Source organism: Ictalurus punctatus, chromosome 7, assembly GCF_001660625.3.
Source record: "Ictalurus punctatus breed USDA103 chromosome 7, Coco_2.0, whole genome shotgun sequence".
In the NCBI taxonomy this organism is placed as follows: domain Eukaryota; kingdom Metazoa; phylum Chordata; class Actinopteri; order Siluriformes; family Ictaluridae; genus Ictalurus; species Ictalurus punctatus.
The window spans coordinates 32,617,600-32,634,557 of record NC_030422.2 but is presented as its reverse complement, the minus strand read 5'-3'; the positions used below and the strand labels follow the sequence as shown (position 1 = coordinate 32,634,557).

The following is a 16,958-nucleotide window of genomic DNA, read 5'->3' as shown; positions in this document are numbered from 1 at the left end:
ACTTTAGCTTCAATTAGCGCTGATTTGAAGCAGCTTATTAGCTTTTTTTTTCTTTTCTTTTTGGCTGACCCGACTGCTCCTGCACTGTCTGATTAGGGAATATCAATCTTTTTTTCTTTGTATGGAATAATAACGGAATGGCTGGGAGCCACTTGGCTCGATCGACCCGTGGAGAAAGTTTAGTCTTGTTGTGGTAACTTTACGCTTTGAGTCCGTTCCAACAAGCAAAAATATGTGGGTGAGTCCAGGACTGCAGCACCATTTCTCCCTCCTCACTTTCCTTTAAACCTAAACACTGAATATAAGAAAGCGAGGCTCCTTTGATGCGTTTTGCTCTTAAACCAGTAACACGGTCGAGTTTTTTTTTTTTGCCATAGAATTACATAACCCATAGCTAACTTTCTACAGATTTACATCGAAACAAGTTGTTAAGGAATAATTTACTAATTTGTGTTACTGGGTTGCAACTCGTGAGTTAATGTCCACTTAAAGAACAGGAGAACTTTCTTTCTTCTTCATTTCTTCTTCCCGTCATCTTCAGGAAATTCAGATGAAGCAACTTCCTGTCGAATGTGTTCGGTCTAGCTGTGTTCATGCTGTGCCATGTCGGAATTACCGTAATTCCCGGACGTTCTACTCGGAGCTGTTCCTGTCCGACTCTGCGACGTTAGAGTTTATCCGAGTCTGTGCTCGCTACGTTAAACTGTACTGTGTGCCGTCTGTTTATTTTCAGATTAATCTTGCATTATTGAGACACTGTGGATAGTCAGTTACGCGAATGATTACACAGAAATATCACGAGACGTTGCAGCAGTCGGGCGGTACAAGTCGGATCTCTCTGAAGAGTTGTGATTATGACTTCTACACAGGACGTGAACGCTTTTTACACGTCTCGTAAAAGTAATTACGGCGATTACGGCATGGCGTGAACGCAGCTTGTAACGGGGTTGAGTGCGAACTAAAATCCACCAGGTTTAGTGGACGACTCGTGGAGAACGACGTTTCAAGCAGTTTCAAGAAGTGAGACAGATTCAGACAGTAATGTCAAAATAATAGCAGTAGTTATAATAATCATGTACGGAGTACTTTAACGACTGCATGTGAAGGTAAAGTGGAGTTAGAGCGGACCGGTCTGGGCGGATTTTAAGTCAAAAATAAAACGGCGTGGTTAGCACGTTTGCCTCCGCACCTCTGGGGTTGGGGGTTTGAATCCCACGTCCCACGCCATGTGTGTAAATGGAGTTTGCATGTTCTCCCTGTGCTTCGGGGGTTTCCTCCAGGTGCTCCTGTTTCCTCCCCCTGTCCAAAGACATGTGCTGTAGGCTGTTGGCATTTCCAAATTGTGCGTAGTGTGTGAGTGTGTGTGCAGTTGTGCCCTGAGATTGGTTGGCATCCCATCCAGGGTGTCCCCCACCTTGTGCTCCGAGTCCCCCGGGATAGGCTCCAGGTTCCCCAGTGACATTCTGTAGGACAAGCGGTACGGAGCATGGATGGATGGATGGATGGATGGATTTACTGTAAATGGGACACTGGGGCAGTGGTGGCTCGGTGGTTAAAGGCGTTGGGTTACTGATCAGAAGGTCAGGAGTTCAGGCCCCAGCACTACCAAGCTACCATTGTTGGGCCCTCGAGCAAGGCTCAAGTGCTCAGTTGTATAAATGAGATAAATGTAAGTCGCTCTGGATAAGGGCGTCTGCCAAAATCTCATGAATGTAAATCTAATAACAGCATCTCAATTGTAGAATCTGCACAGCTTCTGAAGCTGACTAAAACATTTTGAAAACTCTACAAACTCTTTGCTTGTATTTCCTCATTTGTAGGTCGCTTTGGATAAAAGCATCTGCTAAATGAATAAAATGTAAATGTAATGACGTTTAATCCAGCTCTCAGAAATACAGAGTGTACGTAACTAAGGTGGAAGGTGAAGCGTTAGCAACTTTTGAAAAAGCTGACTAGCTCCCTAGATACCAAATTGTCTGTTTTTTTTTTGTCAGATTGAATAAAAGCAGTTTCAACTTAAAAAAAAGATTATGTAATACAATATATGTTCAGAGAATTTAACTCCCCTTAGCGATGCTAACATGACAAGCACTTATTTTACACCATATCACTTTAGCATTCATTAACAATGATTTAATGGAGCTTATTGCCATCTCTCTCTCTCTCTCTCTCTCTCTCTCTCTCACACTCTCTCTCTCTCACTCTCTCTGTTCCAGCTCCTAAAAGATGATATAACTCCTGTTGCACTTCAGTGCCTCTTGCGCACAGCGTTTCCTCTCACTCGTTTTTCACATTGTCACATTAGCGGTAATTAGCGATGCTAGCTGTTTGGCTGACATCTCCGCGTCTGACTGCTAAACATCAGATTAGATTTTTTTTTTTTTTTTTGTAGAAGGGTTTCAAACATTTTCACTTGTTCCCAAATAGATTCAGCTAATATAACTCCTGGTACAATTCAGTGACTAGCCATGCTAACCAGAGACCTTTTAGCATCACTTTAACGCTAATTAGTGAAGGCCTGAAGGAACTCATTAGCTTTGTTGTTGTTGTCGTTTTTGGTTCCTGCGTTCTCTCATTAGGGAATATTAAACCAGCTTTTATTGTTGGAGATATAATAAAGTACGTATGGTTGGGATTTTAGTGTCTCTGGGACACCTGCGTCAATCAGCCTGAGGAGAACGTTTAGTAATTTGTGTTTTATTCTTGTGCCAAGTGGAGATTTTCCGCCCGTCACAGCTAGACTAATTAGTGGCGATTTAAAGGATCCTGTGAGGATGTGTTTCTGTGTTTGAGATTTGTTTGGTTCTGGTGTAGCAGTAGCTCTCGTCCACGCTGCTCCAGACACAGTGATTCATTGATTGATGAAATGATTCATTTATTTCCACGACACTATTTTTCATTCATCTGTCACGTGATTTATTCAAATGATTCATTTGCTTTTATATTTTAACATGTGATTTGTTTTTCCTCATTTCATGATTAATTTATTTTCATATGTAATTAAAAAAAAACAATTAGTTAATTTTAAACTCTTAATTTATTTCCGCATTGTTATTTTTTTTCCCTGTAAAACGATTCTTAATTTTCTTATTTTTTTCACATGATGATTAATTTTTTTTTCATGTTTCAATACTTTCTCTCATGACAAATTTATTTTCACACATTATCACATATTATTCTCATGATGTCACATGAGCAGTTTCAGGGCATCGCTCGTTTATTCCCATGTCATCGCTCGTGTAGTCCCACGTCATCACTCGGTGTATTCCCATGTCATCGCTCAGTGTATTCCCATGTCATCGCTCGGTGTATTCCCATGTCATCGCTCGTGTAGTCCCACGTCATCGCTCGGTGTATTCCCATGTCATCACTCGTGTAGTCCCACGTCATCGCTCGTGTAGTCCCACGTCATCGCTCGGTGTATTCCCATGTCATCGCTCGTGTAGTCCCACGTCATCGCTCGGTGTATTCCCACGTCATCGCTCGGTGTATTCCCATGTCATCGCTCGTGTAGTCCCATGTCATCGCTCGTGTAGTCCCACATCATCACTCGGTGTATTCCCATGTCATCGCTCGTGTAGTCCCACGTCATCACTAGGTGTATTCCCATGTCATCACTCGTGTAGTCCCATGTCATCGCTCGTGTAGTCCCACGTCATCACTCATGTAGTCCCACGTCATCACTCATGTAGTCCCATGTTATCACTCATGTAGTCCCATGTTATCACTCGTGTAGTCCCGTGTCGATGCTTGGTGTAGTCCCGTGTCGATGCTTGGTGTAGTCCCATGTCATCGCTCGTGTAGTCCCATGTCATCACTCATGTAGTCCCATGTCGTCGCGCATGTAGTTCCATGTCGATGCTTGGTGTAGTCCCATGTCATCACTCGGTGTATTCCCATGTCATCACTCATGTAGTCCCATGTCATCGCTCGTGTAGTCCCACGTCATCACTCGGTGTATTCCCATGTCATCATTCATGTAGTCCCATGTCATCACTCATGTAGTCCCATGTTATCACTCGTGTAGTCCCGTGTCGATGCTTGGTGTAGTCCCATGTCATCACTCATGTAGTCCCATGTTATCACTCGTGTAGTCCCGTGTCGATGCTTGGTGTAGTCCCATGTCATCGCTCGTGTAGTCCCATGTCATCACTCATGTAGTCCCATGTCGTCGCTCATGTAGTTCCATGTCGATGCTTGGTGTAGTCCCTTGTCATCGCTCATGCAGTCCCATGTCGTCTCTCGTGTAAAACCACCTACACTTATTTTATGTGCATTGTTTGTAAAATACTGATGTTCTTAAAATTTTTTGATTGATATTGTGAAACCTAAATCTCCATAATTCTACCAACTGAGTATTGGGTAATAGAATAAAAACTCAAATTAATAAATTAACAAAACAATAACAGTTCTTAATAACAACAGCAACAAACACCAGCACCAAAACCAAATTATTATATATGTATATATGTATATGTATATGTATACTAAAAAACAGTTACTGCAAATTGACCATTATTATTATTATTATTATTTTTTATTATTGGTTATTATATTATTGGATATATATATATATATATATATATATCAAATAAGAAATAATTTTAAGAATTAAAGTAAAATATCCACAATACATCATTTTAATTCTTATTGTTGTGTTTGTTTGTTTTTTCACCTACTTTTAAGTGGATTTGTTTATTGTTTTTTTATTGTTTTTTAAAAAAAATAAAGTTCTAAGTTTTAACACATTTTAAAATGATTAGTATTATTATAAACGTCCCCAAATTCGAATATGCATAAGACTATATATTTCATGACTATATATTTCTACTTATTAACCAAACTGTCAGTATAACGATTTCATTATTTAGGTTTAAATTATTTACTAATAGCATTAAACAAACAAAATCAGTGCATGAACAGAATAATTAATTAACAGAATTAATATCATAAAATTATATAACATTATTAAATAAAAATGATATATAATCATTTATTTAAAAAAAACTACTAAAACATTACAGAATATTACAAAATATACGTATATAAAATAATTAGCAATTAATAATTGCTGAATAATAATGATGACACTTGATTCTTGTTTTAGTGTGGTCGGTTCAGATTAGCTGGTCCTCCTCCCTACAGTGCTGTGTAAATGATCTCATTTCTCTAATAACGGCTCATTCTTCCATTCCAGCAGTGAAAGTGCTCTCAGCTCACACATCACATCATCTCTCAGCTCCTACTCCCATTACCCAGCATGCATTTCCACACCCGGGTCAGCTCAGTTTACAAGGCAGATTGAATTAGCCTAATCGTTTAACAGAGGCTAGAATTCAGCTCTCTTAGTTAAAATGTCTGGATTTATTCCACATCGATTCAGCTGAAAAAATCATTTCAATCACAAATATTCCCAAAGTGCTGCACTGATAATTAAATCGCATTTTGGGCAAATCCTATTAAAAACGATTGCTAAGTGGCTTTTTATTGCACCTTTAATAGAAGAAATTTGGTAATTAGCGTGTTCTCACATGCAAAAGAAAGACCAGAGTGTGGCTGGTGTGTGTGTTATTTTCTCTGGATGAAGAGTGTACTGTAAATGCGAGGTGAGTGCATGTTGTACTAGTGTTAAAGTGAGCAGAGCAGTGTTAATGCTGTGATATACTGCAGCTCTGTCGTTGTTTCCGCACCACTTCATTGTCTCGCACGCAGCAGAGCTAATTCACACACTGCGTTACTGTAGGCTTGTGTGATTTTGATTTTTTCCCCCCGATCGCCGTTTTCCAGTTAAAAGAAGTCACACTAAATTATTTCATCATCCAGAACCAGTAGTATAGAGAAGAGACATGCAGTCGAGCATTTCTACCATTTCTGGTTCCATTTTTCAAACGATTTGGTGAAATGTTTTTTTTCCAGCAAATGATTAACTGTTATCTGTGTTATTAACTGTTACTGTGACTGTTTTTTTAATCAAATGATTTCAACACAATGGTTTCCTTAAATTCAACTGAAAATGCAACTTATAATCATTTGTCCAGTCTCAAAAATATTCACCCCCTTCATGGCGAGCATCTTTAGTACTCAGTAGAGCTCCCTTTGCTGTTATGACCTGCTGTAAACGAGATGCAGAGCTTCTGCAGCGTTCATGAGGAATCTTCTCCCATTCCTCATGAGCAATGTCCTCCAGTTCAGTAATATTCTTGGGTTTGCGTGCTGCAACCACCTTCTTCACATCCCACCAGAGATCTTCTATGGGGTTCAAGTCAGTAACTGTGATGGCCCTGTAGAATCTTCCAGGACTTCTTCTGCAACCAAGTCTTGGTGGAATTTGAGGTACGCTTAGGATCGTTGTCCTGTTGGACATTGTCCTGTCCAGTGACGCCAAAAACGCTTGATTTTGCTGCGGCTTTTTTCAAAATTTTCAAAAAAAAATACTCGAACTGGTGAAATCGCAATGTTCAACGCATGTGAATCAAAGAGGGCTTTGGCTGAATGAGCATTGAGATGACGTCACATGACGCGTCTTGGCCCAAATGTGTGGAAAATCTGTGCCGATTTTGAAAAAGTGACAGTTCCTACGAATATTGTGGATTCAATATTGGGCTGAAGCCCAAGCTTCAGCTTCCTCACAGACGGCATGATGTTTCCTCCTGGGATTTCCTGATGCTTCAATGAATCCATCTCACCTTCCAGACGCTGCAGGTTTCCAGTGCCAGAGGATGCAGAGCAGCCGCAGAGCATCACCGAGCCCCCACCATGCTCGACTGTGGACAGAGTGTTCTTTCTTCATTCTTCTTCCTCCAGACGTACCGCTGATCCATCGTGCTGAAAAGTTCCAGTTTTGTTTCATCGCTCCACAGAACAGAATCCCAAACCTTCTGTGGATTATTTATATGATTTTGAGCGACTTTTCTTGTGTTTTTGGGTCAGTACTGGTCCCTTGATGAGTTTAACATCAGGTGTGCTTCAGACAATACCTTTTTTGCATATTTGTGCTGTTGTGAGGGATTTTTTCCCCCCACATGATTTATTTATTTTCTTATGCGATTTTTAAAAATAAACAATTAATTTATTTCAAATGCTTGATTTATTTTAACATAACTTTTATTTCCAAATGATTTTTCTCACGAGTCATTTATATTCATGTGGATTTTTCTTTCCCAGTCTCTCGAGGATTTCGCGATCGCAGACGTGAACACAAAATCAGGCAGAATGTCACTTTTTCAAAATCGGCACAGATTTTCCACAAATTTGGGCCAAGACGCGTCATGTGACGTCATCTCAATGCTCATTCAGCCAAAGCCCTCTTTGATTCACATGCGTTGAACATTGCGATTTCACCAGTTCGAGTATTTTTTTTTGCAAATTTTGAAAAAAGCCGCAGCAAAATCAAGCGTTTTTGGTCACAACAATCACAAAAACCTCCGCGAAATCCCGCACAGACTGTTTTTTTCCATGTTTAATTTTTCACATATTTTATCTCATGACAAAATTATTTTCACATTTCTGGTTTAAGGAGAGTAGGAGAGGGAGTATTAATATCTGTGCGGTCAGGAACTGCAGCAACCGTGAGAACTTATGTTATTCTACAGTAGATCGGTTGTCTAACGTCCACATGGCCGACATTTTCGCTGTTCTACTCTCAAAGTGTCTGAGCACAACTGTGAAGTGATCCCACACTTTGTTCTAGGCCGACTTAATATTTTAGACAAAATTTTCATCCTTTTTTCCCCATTTGTGAGCATTTTTAGCAAGAGCCTCCCGAATAAACATAATTAGCTTATGCTAGCTATACAGTATGTACAGGTGTGATGGTAGATAAGTCGAACATTCACTGATAGAACGAATTGCATATTAATGAACTCAAAACATTCTCTGTTTACTGTGACACAAAGTGACGGAGTCGTGTGAAGCCAGACATGTGAGATCGGAGGAAGAGGCGGGGCTTTAAGGCAGCGCCAGTTAATACCGGGCAGTTCAGAACATCTTCAAATCACGTGTCGTTTGACTCATCTTTTCTTTGGGAACGTTTTTTTTCTTTCTCTTGTTGTTGGATGAGTGGAGGAAAAAAACACAGCGCAGGTGCTGAGGTCCTGAGCAGTGGGTTAGCGATTGGCGATTCGTCTCCCACGGTATGTAGGACTGTGGAGATACATGCACAGCTTCACAAAGCAACACCGCAGATAAAATGTTTATAAAAGTATATAGTATACATAAAGCCTGTCCAGGTGTGTACAGAACTAAAGCTACAACTGAAGGGGGAACAAAAATAATCAAAATGATTGACACTTCATAAGTGGTTCTGCTTTAAACGAGCACATCATCAGAAAGTGACGGAAATCTCCAGAACTGCAAGCTACAGCGTTTAAAAGAGCCATAAAGCCGTAAAGAACGTTTATGTCATTGACCTGCACTTTTTCCATTATACCGACCGGTCCGTGTCTGGCTGGAAGATGAGATAATCCATCAAGACTACCCGCACGTCGTCAGCAAGAATGCTGAGAGCCGGTACTTATGATTCAATGTGCTTTTAATTCGAGCTTATAATCATAAATCAACATAATTTATAATATTATAATTGAGTAATAATTCTTTGTAAGGCTTTCTATAAACATTAATAATGCACAATACAGAGCCAGTAGTGTTTTGTAATGCATTCCTTGGTGTACGAACAGGCTGGAACGGTCACCAAGTTCTCCTGGTGATTTCCTATTTGTTTTCATTTTTTTTTACCTCCTGCTTTTGCCTCAATATCGTTTCATTTCGTGTAATTAGTTATTGTCTCATTAGGTTGTGTAGATAACGTATACATTTGCATACATATTGTATAATGTTTGCATGTTAAGCAATAGCAGCTTTTGACCTTCACAGCTTGACCTTCACAGACTACATTTCAACAGCAGCATGGTCCTGTAGGTTCATTCTGAATAATATAACGAGAATCAGACCCTAACTCACCGAACAGGCTACACAGATACTAGTCCAGGCTCTTGTTATCTCAAAACTTGACTACTCTCAGGCCTCCCAGCAGCTCCATCAAATCCCTTCAGATGATTCAGAATGCAGCAGCACGTCTTGTCTTCAACCAGCCCAAGAGAACCCATGTCGCACCCCTCTTCATCTCCCTCCACTGGCTTCCTGTAGCCACCCGTAACAAATTCAAGGCCTTGATGCTCACCTACAAGACCTTGTCTGCAACAGCGCCCCTACCTCAACTCTCTCCTGAAGGTAGTGCCTACTCAGCGTGGCTCAAGGTCCCTTTTCAGAACCTTCACGCTAACTGTTCCTCAGTGGTGGAATGAACTTCCAACCTCAGTCCGGACCGCAGAATCTCTCACCATCTTCAAAAAACAGCTAAAGACCCACCTCTTCCGTGAGCGCATAACTAACCCCTAAGATGCCAACCCCCACATTATCCAAAAAAAACTTACTCGTGTATGGTAGCACTACTTGTATTGTTCTCCGCTTGATACATCGCTTTGCCTATATTTCCTCATTTGTAAGTTGCTTTGGATAAAAGCGTCTGCTAAGTGAATAAATGTAAATGTAATGCACGTGTTTTCACTTTCTGCCGTTCTTGTGCTTTACCAGTTTCCGCTTTCTAATTTGAAGTTTTCCAGTTTTTGGTTCTCCTGTTTTTTTTGCGGTTTATTAGGACACTTGTACACCAGTCATTCACTGGTCAGAAGTATGGTAGCAGAAATAGAAATCTTCATGAAATGCGAGTACGATTTGGAAAAATCGCCGGATCCGGAGCTGAATAAATGATTGGATCATTACACATGCGTAACGAATATAAAATGTTTTGTGCTTCCGTTGGTTTGTTACATTTCAGAACAGATGGCATTTCTGTGGTTCTACAGCTCTGTGCTTTGGCTCAGTTTCTCAGCTTATCTCCAGAAATAATGCTGCAACCCCAAACACACAGCATGTGTGATTCGCTTTCCAAGGTCGAGTCGATTCCGATTCGAATCGCTTTCTCACTAGAGCAGTCTCAGGCTCGAGAGTGATCGCCGTGTTCCCACCTGCTTTAAGAACCTCAGCGAGGAAGAGAACAAACACACCAGGATTGTATTGAAGACACACATTACTCTTCCTCTTGTTTGCTGTGGTCCTGCTGCTTCCTGTGACGTTCAGCTTTCAGGTTCTCCTATTTTCCACGATATGCTTCTTGTGCTTTCTGAGTCTCCATGTTTCTGGCTTCCTTCCTCGGTTCACAGTTCCTGGCTTCTGGACCTCCTGCTGGTTTCTAGTTTGCAGTCTCCGGGTTCTCCTGATCGCTCTGCATGCTCTTCCGTTATGCAGTTTTTTAAAATCTCAGTGTGGTTCTTCTAACGTGTCCTCGTCTCCAGTCTCGTCACGGTTACGGTTTTGACGTCTGATTGTGTTTTTCAACTCTGCCCTGTGTATAATATGTGTTTCGGCAATAGCTTTTGTAAAGATCCTCAGGGCAGGTGTGTGTGTGTGTGTGTGTGTGTGTGTTTGTGCACAAGTGGACGAGGAAATAAGATATTAGAGACGACGGGAATAAAGTGACATTCATTTTGAGCTTGTCTATAGTATACTTTTAGTCTCTGCTGAACACTGGATGCTCGTTAGGACGTTAAGTTCAACCAAATGCATGTTAAAGGAAATGCATTTTTTCCCCAATAATTCCAGTAAATGTAAATAAAATAATAATAAACGCCTTGTTTTTAACCAAAGGAGGTATTCGAGGCATCATGTTTAATGGTGCGCTTTCGTCACGCTTGTCAGATTATATTTATGGAATCTCTCTGAAAGTCGCCGGTGATTAAAATCTGCGGTCGGTGCTTGCGGCCGTTCTGTCAGACTTTACACGTTCGTATAAATCACACGTGCTTACCCACGTCTAAAAGCACCTCCAAGTTGATCAATCAACCAGGCTCGGACAAGAAAAAAATAAATAAAAATTCCATTTAACGTAAAATATCTTCTGTGGTGCAGTAAGACATTATGTTAGAACATTTTAGAACATCTGCCTAACATTTCAGCATGGTTCCTGACAACACATTATTTTGTACGTTCTATATAATCACCTTAAAATCTTAAATGAACATTTTTTTCCCACCATGGCAGATTTAAAGAAGATTGTCTATGTGTTCCTTACTAGCTTGCTAACATAGCAAACGTGGATACGCAGTTAAATACAACAGCGCTGTTGAAGTCTGGATTCGTATTCGTCCGAAGGTGTTAATTACTTCTATACGGTGGCGCTTGAAAGTTTGTGAACCATTTAGAATTTTCTAGATTGCTGCATAAATATGCCCTAAAACATCCTCAAAGTCCTCAAAGTAGACAACGAGAACTGAATTAAACAAATGAGGCAGAAATATTATACTTGGTCATTTATTTATTATCTCCATCTCCAGTCTCCATCACTCACTGCTCTCCTCGGGGTCCTGGGGTTTGATGTGAAGTCAGCGTGACATTCAGAGTGACAGCGAGTGCTCTTGTCCTCCTTGAGGCAGAAGACGTCAGTGTCTGAAATCAGATGGACGTGTTCCTTTTTTGTCTTTCTGTTTCATTCTTCAAGGTTCAAAGCCTTTTAGTTTTTGGTTTCAGGCTCCAACATCATGAAGTTTTTATTTTATGAAACATTTAGAACATGAACAAGCTTACTTCACTTAATCATTTATAACTGCGAATATTCATACTGTGTTCATTTCGTGTTAACTTCACTATTTACCAAATATCTGTGCTGAATTCAGTTACACTGCATTCCCAGGTCCCGTGTGGGCGGGGCTAGAAATAATGCAGAGCCCTGGTTGGTCAAATGTAATTTTCACAGAATCATCCCTATGCGGTTTTAATTTTATTCGTTTGTTCACTTTATACAGCAGTGCTTGAATTTTTGTGAACGCTTTAGAATTTTCTAGATTTCTGCATAAATATGACCTGAAACATCATCAGTCATAAACGTAGATGAAGAGAACCCAACTAAACATATCAGACAAAAATATTATACTTGATCGAATATAAAATATCTGTGAGTGGCAAAAGTACGTGAACCTTTGCTTTCAGTATCCTATGGAATTCGCTGGTATAATTCACAATTCATTGTTCCATCAGTGATGGCGAGTCGTCCAGGCCCAGATGCAGAAAACCAGGTCAAAACCATGATACTACCACCACCATGTTTCACAGATGGGATAAAGTACTTATACTGGAATGCAGTGTTTTCCTTTCTTCAAACATAACGCTTAAATAAAACAGGACGCTCAGTCACTCACACCTGATCATCATCCCATCGATTGAAATCTACCTGACTCTAATTTCACCTTCTAATTAACTGCTAATCCTAGAGGTGCACATACTTTTGCCGCTCCCAGATATGTAATATTAGATCATTTCCCTCAATAAATAAATGACCAAGTATCATTTGTTTAATTAGGGTTCTCTTTGTCTACTTTTAGGACTTCTGAAAATTTGATGATGTTTCAGGTCATATTTGTGCGGATACATAGAAAACTCTAAAAGGTTCACAAACTTTCGAGCGCCACTGTATATTCATAAAATAACATTTCGTATTTTTCACATTTTTATTTTGCATTCCCATTATCAACATTTGCTGAGATTGAACTTTATTTGACGTTTCTTCCTCTGTGACGTCGGTAAAATCCAGTGTCCTGAATTTATACCTCATTCCTAATGACTTCCTGTTCACTGCACGTGCTCACTACAGACCACGTAACGTCATGGAGATGTACACCGAATCGAAATCTAAATTGAGCCACAGAAATTGCATGAATTTATGTTCTGTTTAGTTTGTCTTTATTCTATTTGATGGGATTAATGTATTGGCACCATTGACTTCAGGAAAGTGGTACAGGAACTCGAGCATGGTATGGATTCGGTTCTAGATTACTTATCGATGGCAGCGTTCTGGTAGAAAAGTGCTAAATGTGTTCCAGTGAACTATTAACCCTGTTTTTTTTTTTGTTTTTTTCGCATATTTGCTGCTCTAGGAAACTAATCAACACCTCCTGACCAATCGCAATCCAGAAGTCAGCAGCTCTTTGCTGAACACACACAGTAATTGCTTGGTAATAGGATGAGGTGCATGCTAAATTGTGTTCTCGTCTCACCTGTTTAATCCCTCCATCCTTCCGTTTCGCTCCATTTTCCTCTTAATTTGCTCTGTGCATCTGAGAAATGAGCCATCGGATTAAGTTAGCATCATTAGCACACAGGCGCTCATCGCACAATACTCCAAATTAGCTCTATTACTTATATAATGGTTCTCTCTCTCCCTCTCTGATGGGATTAACTAAACGAGTGCAATGTTGTGATGCTCAGGCTACTCCGCTAATTACCCCTGTAGAGTATCCTCCCCACTACAAACCCCTCAACCCATGAAGAGACTATGAAGGTTGTCCGTCCATGAGTGACTGCTTTATTCTGGCTAATTAGCCGTGTAGTATCCCGCTAAACAATTAGACATACATTAGCACGAGTTGCGCTAATGCCTCAGGTGTAATGTCTGGTGCTTAACACACAAGACTACATGAACAAATGCACTAAACAATTAACATCCTCTAAGTAGGTGTAAATTTAGCACATAGTATTAACTTCAGCACGGTGTCCTTTTTCATGTTAGCCTTAAATGGTGTTAGGATTTAGCTTTCATGTTTAGCATTATTTTCCACTTTGCTCTGAATGTCAAATCTTGTTGAAAATGCTACGCTACCTAGAGTAAGCTATCACTCTGAGCCTTAGCACTGAATATCAAAAGCGATCACTCTTTATTAGCATTAAATGTCACTTTGACGTGATACTTTTAGCATTTCCACTTAATGTTATGCTAGCTCATAGTCTTTAAAAACACCCAGGGTGTTCACGCTACTCTCTGAGGTAAGTTTAGATCTAAACTTCTTCCTCGTGTACAGTAATCTAGTACTATCATGTTTTGTAAATGTTTTAGCATTGACACTTAGCATGAACTTAGTATCCTTAATCATCATGCAACAAGAAGTTTTTAAATGATAAAAACGGCTGGTTAAATGCTAGCTAACACAAAACTACTAAAAATAAACTGTTAGCATGCCTTAATCTTTATTAGCATTACAGGACACCTACTGGATGTTAAATGATAAGTGTGTTTATTTTATTTTATTTTATTTCATCCTGTACCTTCATGCAGCTCTTATGCTTTTAGCATTCACTCACACCTAGCATTCCTTTACACTTAGCATTAATCTGTTAGCTTAAAGATAACCAGATGTTTTACTGGAAATTAGGAAATTAGGTAAAGGTAAAACTTTAGTGCTAAGAAATGAAAAAATGAGCATCTTCATTAATCTTCATTAGCGTTACAGGAGACCTGGGATGCTAAATGTTACGTTGTTTATCTTATTGTTATAGGTTATTGTACATGTTTAGTGTAAAATTTGAGACTTTAACAGGTTGTAGAGTTAGCATTATTATCATCAGGCTAAATCAGCTAAATGTGTGTGTGTGTGTGTGTGTGTGTGTGTGTGTGTGTGAGAGAGAGAGAGAGAGAGAGAGAGAGAGAGAGAGAGAGAGAGCCATGTGGCTTTTTCTGGAATGGAGCCATTTTTAATAAAAGTTTAATAAAGTCCCAGCAGTGCTTTGATACGAGGAACAGTGAGGTGGACTTTATAAACCCTTTGCCCTTTTCCTCTCAGTGAAGGATGACACACACTTCAGTCTCAGTGCAGAAACATTAGTTTTACTCCTGCGCTCAGAGGGAGAGGGAGGGAGGGGGAGAGAGAGAGAGAGAGAGAGAGAGAGAGAGAGAGAGAGAGAGAGAGAGAGAGAGAGAGAGAGAGCGCTAACGCTCCAGCTCCTGCTCCCGTGACTAGCAGGGTGTGAGGTCAAATCTCACAACTCAGAGCTATTATAGATCAGAACAATTTCTTTTTTTTTTTTATTTTTTATCCATGTCTCTCTCTCTCTCTCTCTCTCTCTCTCTCTCTCTCTCTCTCTCTCTCTCTCTCTGTATCTTTTTCTTTCTCTTTCTCTGTCTGTCTTTCCATTTCTTTTTCTTGCTGGCTGTTTCATTCTCTGTCTCTCTCTCTATCTCTCTCTCATTTGTCTTCCTGTCTGCCTTTCTTTCTTTTGCTGTCAATCCGTTTTAAATTGGTCTTTCTCTCTCTCTCTCTCTCTCTCTCTCTCTCTCTCTCTCTCTCTCTCTCAGTCTTTCTGTCTGTCGGTTTCTCACTCTCTCGTTTCCACTCTCTACTTTTTTCCTCAGTTTCTGCCTTTTTTCTTCTCCTCATCTCCCAAAGTCTCTGTCTGTGCTCTCCTTCATCTTGTCTGTCTGTCTCTGTCTCTCTCGCTCTCTCTCTCTCTCTCTCGCTCTCTCTCTTCTTTATGCCTGCCATTTTTAAAAGTGTTTTTATCTCTCATCCTCCTAATCACTATTTTTGTCTTCTGTGTTCTTCTCCCTTGTTGTCTCACGCTCATCTTCTTTTTTCATTATTTTTCATTCTCTTGAACCGTCGTTCTTTTCAATATTTCTCTCTACTCTCTCTTTTTTTCCCCACATTCTTTTATGCGTCTCCTTTTTCATTTACTCTCCACGTCTCTGTCTTTTGCACAGTTTCAGTCTTTGCCTTTTTTCACTAATTTCGCCTGCTCTCTCTCATTCACTCTGAATGTCTCTCGCTCACTCTCTCTCTCTCACTATCATTCACTCTGAATGTCTCTCACTCTCTCTCTCTCTCTCTATCATTCACTCTGAATGTCTCTCTCTCACTCTCTCTCTCTCACTATCATTCACTCTGAATGTCTCTCACTCTCTCTCTCTCTCTCACTATCATTCACTCTGAATGTCTCTCACTCTCTCTCTCTCTCTCTATCATTCACTCTGAATGTCTCTCTCTCACTCTCTCTCTCTCTATCATTCACTCTGAATGTCTCTCTCTCACTCTCTCTCTCTCACTATCATTCACTCTGAATGTCTCTCTCTCTCTCTCTCTCTCTCTCTCTCTCTCTCTCTCTCTATCATTCACTCTGAATGTCTCTCTCTCTCTCTCTCTCTCTCTGTCTCTCTCTATCATTCACTCTGAATGTCTCTCTCTCACTCTCTCTCTCTCACTATCATTCACTCTGAATGTCTCTCACTCTCTCTCTCTCTCTCACTATCATTCACTCTGAATGTCTCTCACTCTCTCTCTCTCTCTCTATCATTCACTCTGAATGTCTCTCTCTCACTCTCTCTCTCTCTATCATTCACTCTGAATGTCTCTCTCTCACTCTCTCTCTCTCACTATCATTCACTCTGAATGTCTCTCTCTCTCTCTCTCTCTCTCTCTCTCTCTATCATTCACTCTGAATGTCTCTCTCTCTCTCTCTCTCTCTCTCTCTCTCTCTGTCTCTCTCTATCATTCACTCTGAATGTCTCTCTCTCTCTCTCTCTCTCTCTCTCTGTCTCTCTCTATCATTCACTCTGAATGTCTCTCTCTCACTCTCTCTCTCTCACTATCATTCACTCTGAATGTCTCTCTCGCTCTCTCTCTCTCTCTCTCTCTGTCTCTCTCTATCATTCACTCTGAATGTCTCTCTCTCTCTCTCTCTCTCTGTCTCTCTCTATCATTCACTCTGAATGTCTCTCTCTCACTATCATTCACTCTGAATGTCTCTCTCTCTCTCTCTCTCTCTCTCTGTCTCTCTCTATCATTCACTCTGAATGTCTCTCTCTCTCTCTCTCTCTCTCTGTCTCTCTCTATCATTCACTCTGAATGTCTCTCTCTCACTCTCTCTCTCTCACTATCATTCACTCTGAATGTCTCTCTCGCTCTCTCTCTCTCTCTCTGTCTCTCTCTATCATTCACTCTGAATGTCTCTCTCTCTCTCTCTCTCTGTCTCTCTCTATCATTCACTCTGAATGTCTCTCTCTCTCTCTCTCTCTCTCTCTGTCTCTCTCTATCATTCACTCTGAATGTCTCTCTCTCACTATCATTCACTCTGAATGT

The 16,958-nt window shown here is 40.3% G+C and overlaps 1 protein-coding gene across 3 annotated transcripts in view; it reads left to right on the top strand.

Annotated features, from left to right (window-relative positions):
• Nucleotides 1-16,958, top strand: part of sorcs2 (sortilin-related VPS10 domain containing receptor 2) — a 222,260-nt gene that overhangs the window by 101,723 nt on the left and 103,579 nt on the right. Inside the window, exon 1 of one of the 3 annotated variants that reach the window (XM_017473027.3) lies at nucleotides 5,315-5,606. The exons of the other annotated variants lie outside the window; for them this stretch is intronic. The gene's annotated coding sequence lies outside the window, so the exon portion shown is untranslated. Of the gene's footprint in view, nucleotides 1-5,314; nucleotides 5,607-16,958 lie in introns of those variants that run through there. 3 annotated transcript variants of the gene reach the window in all.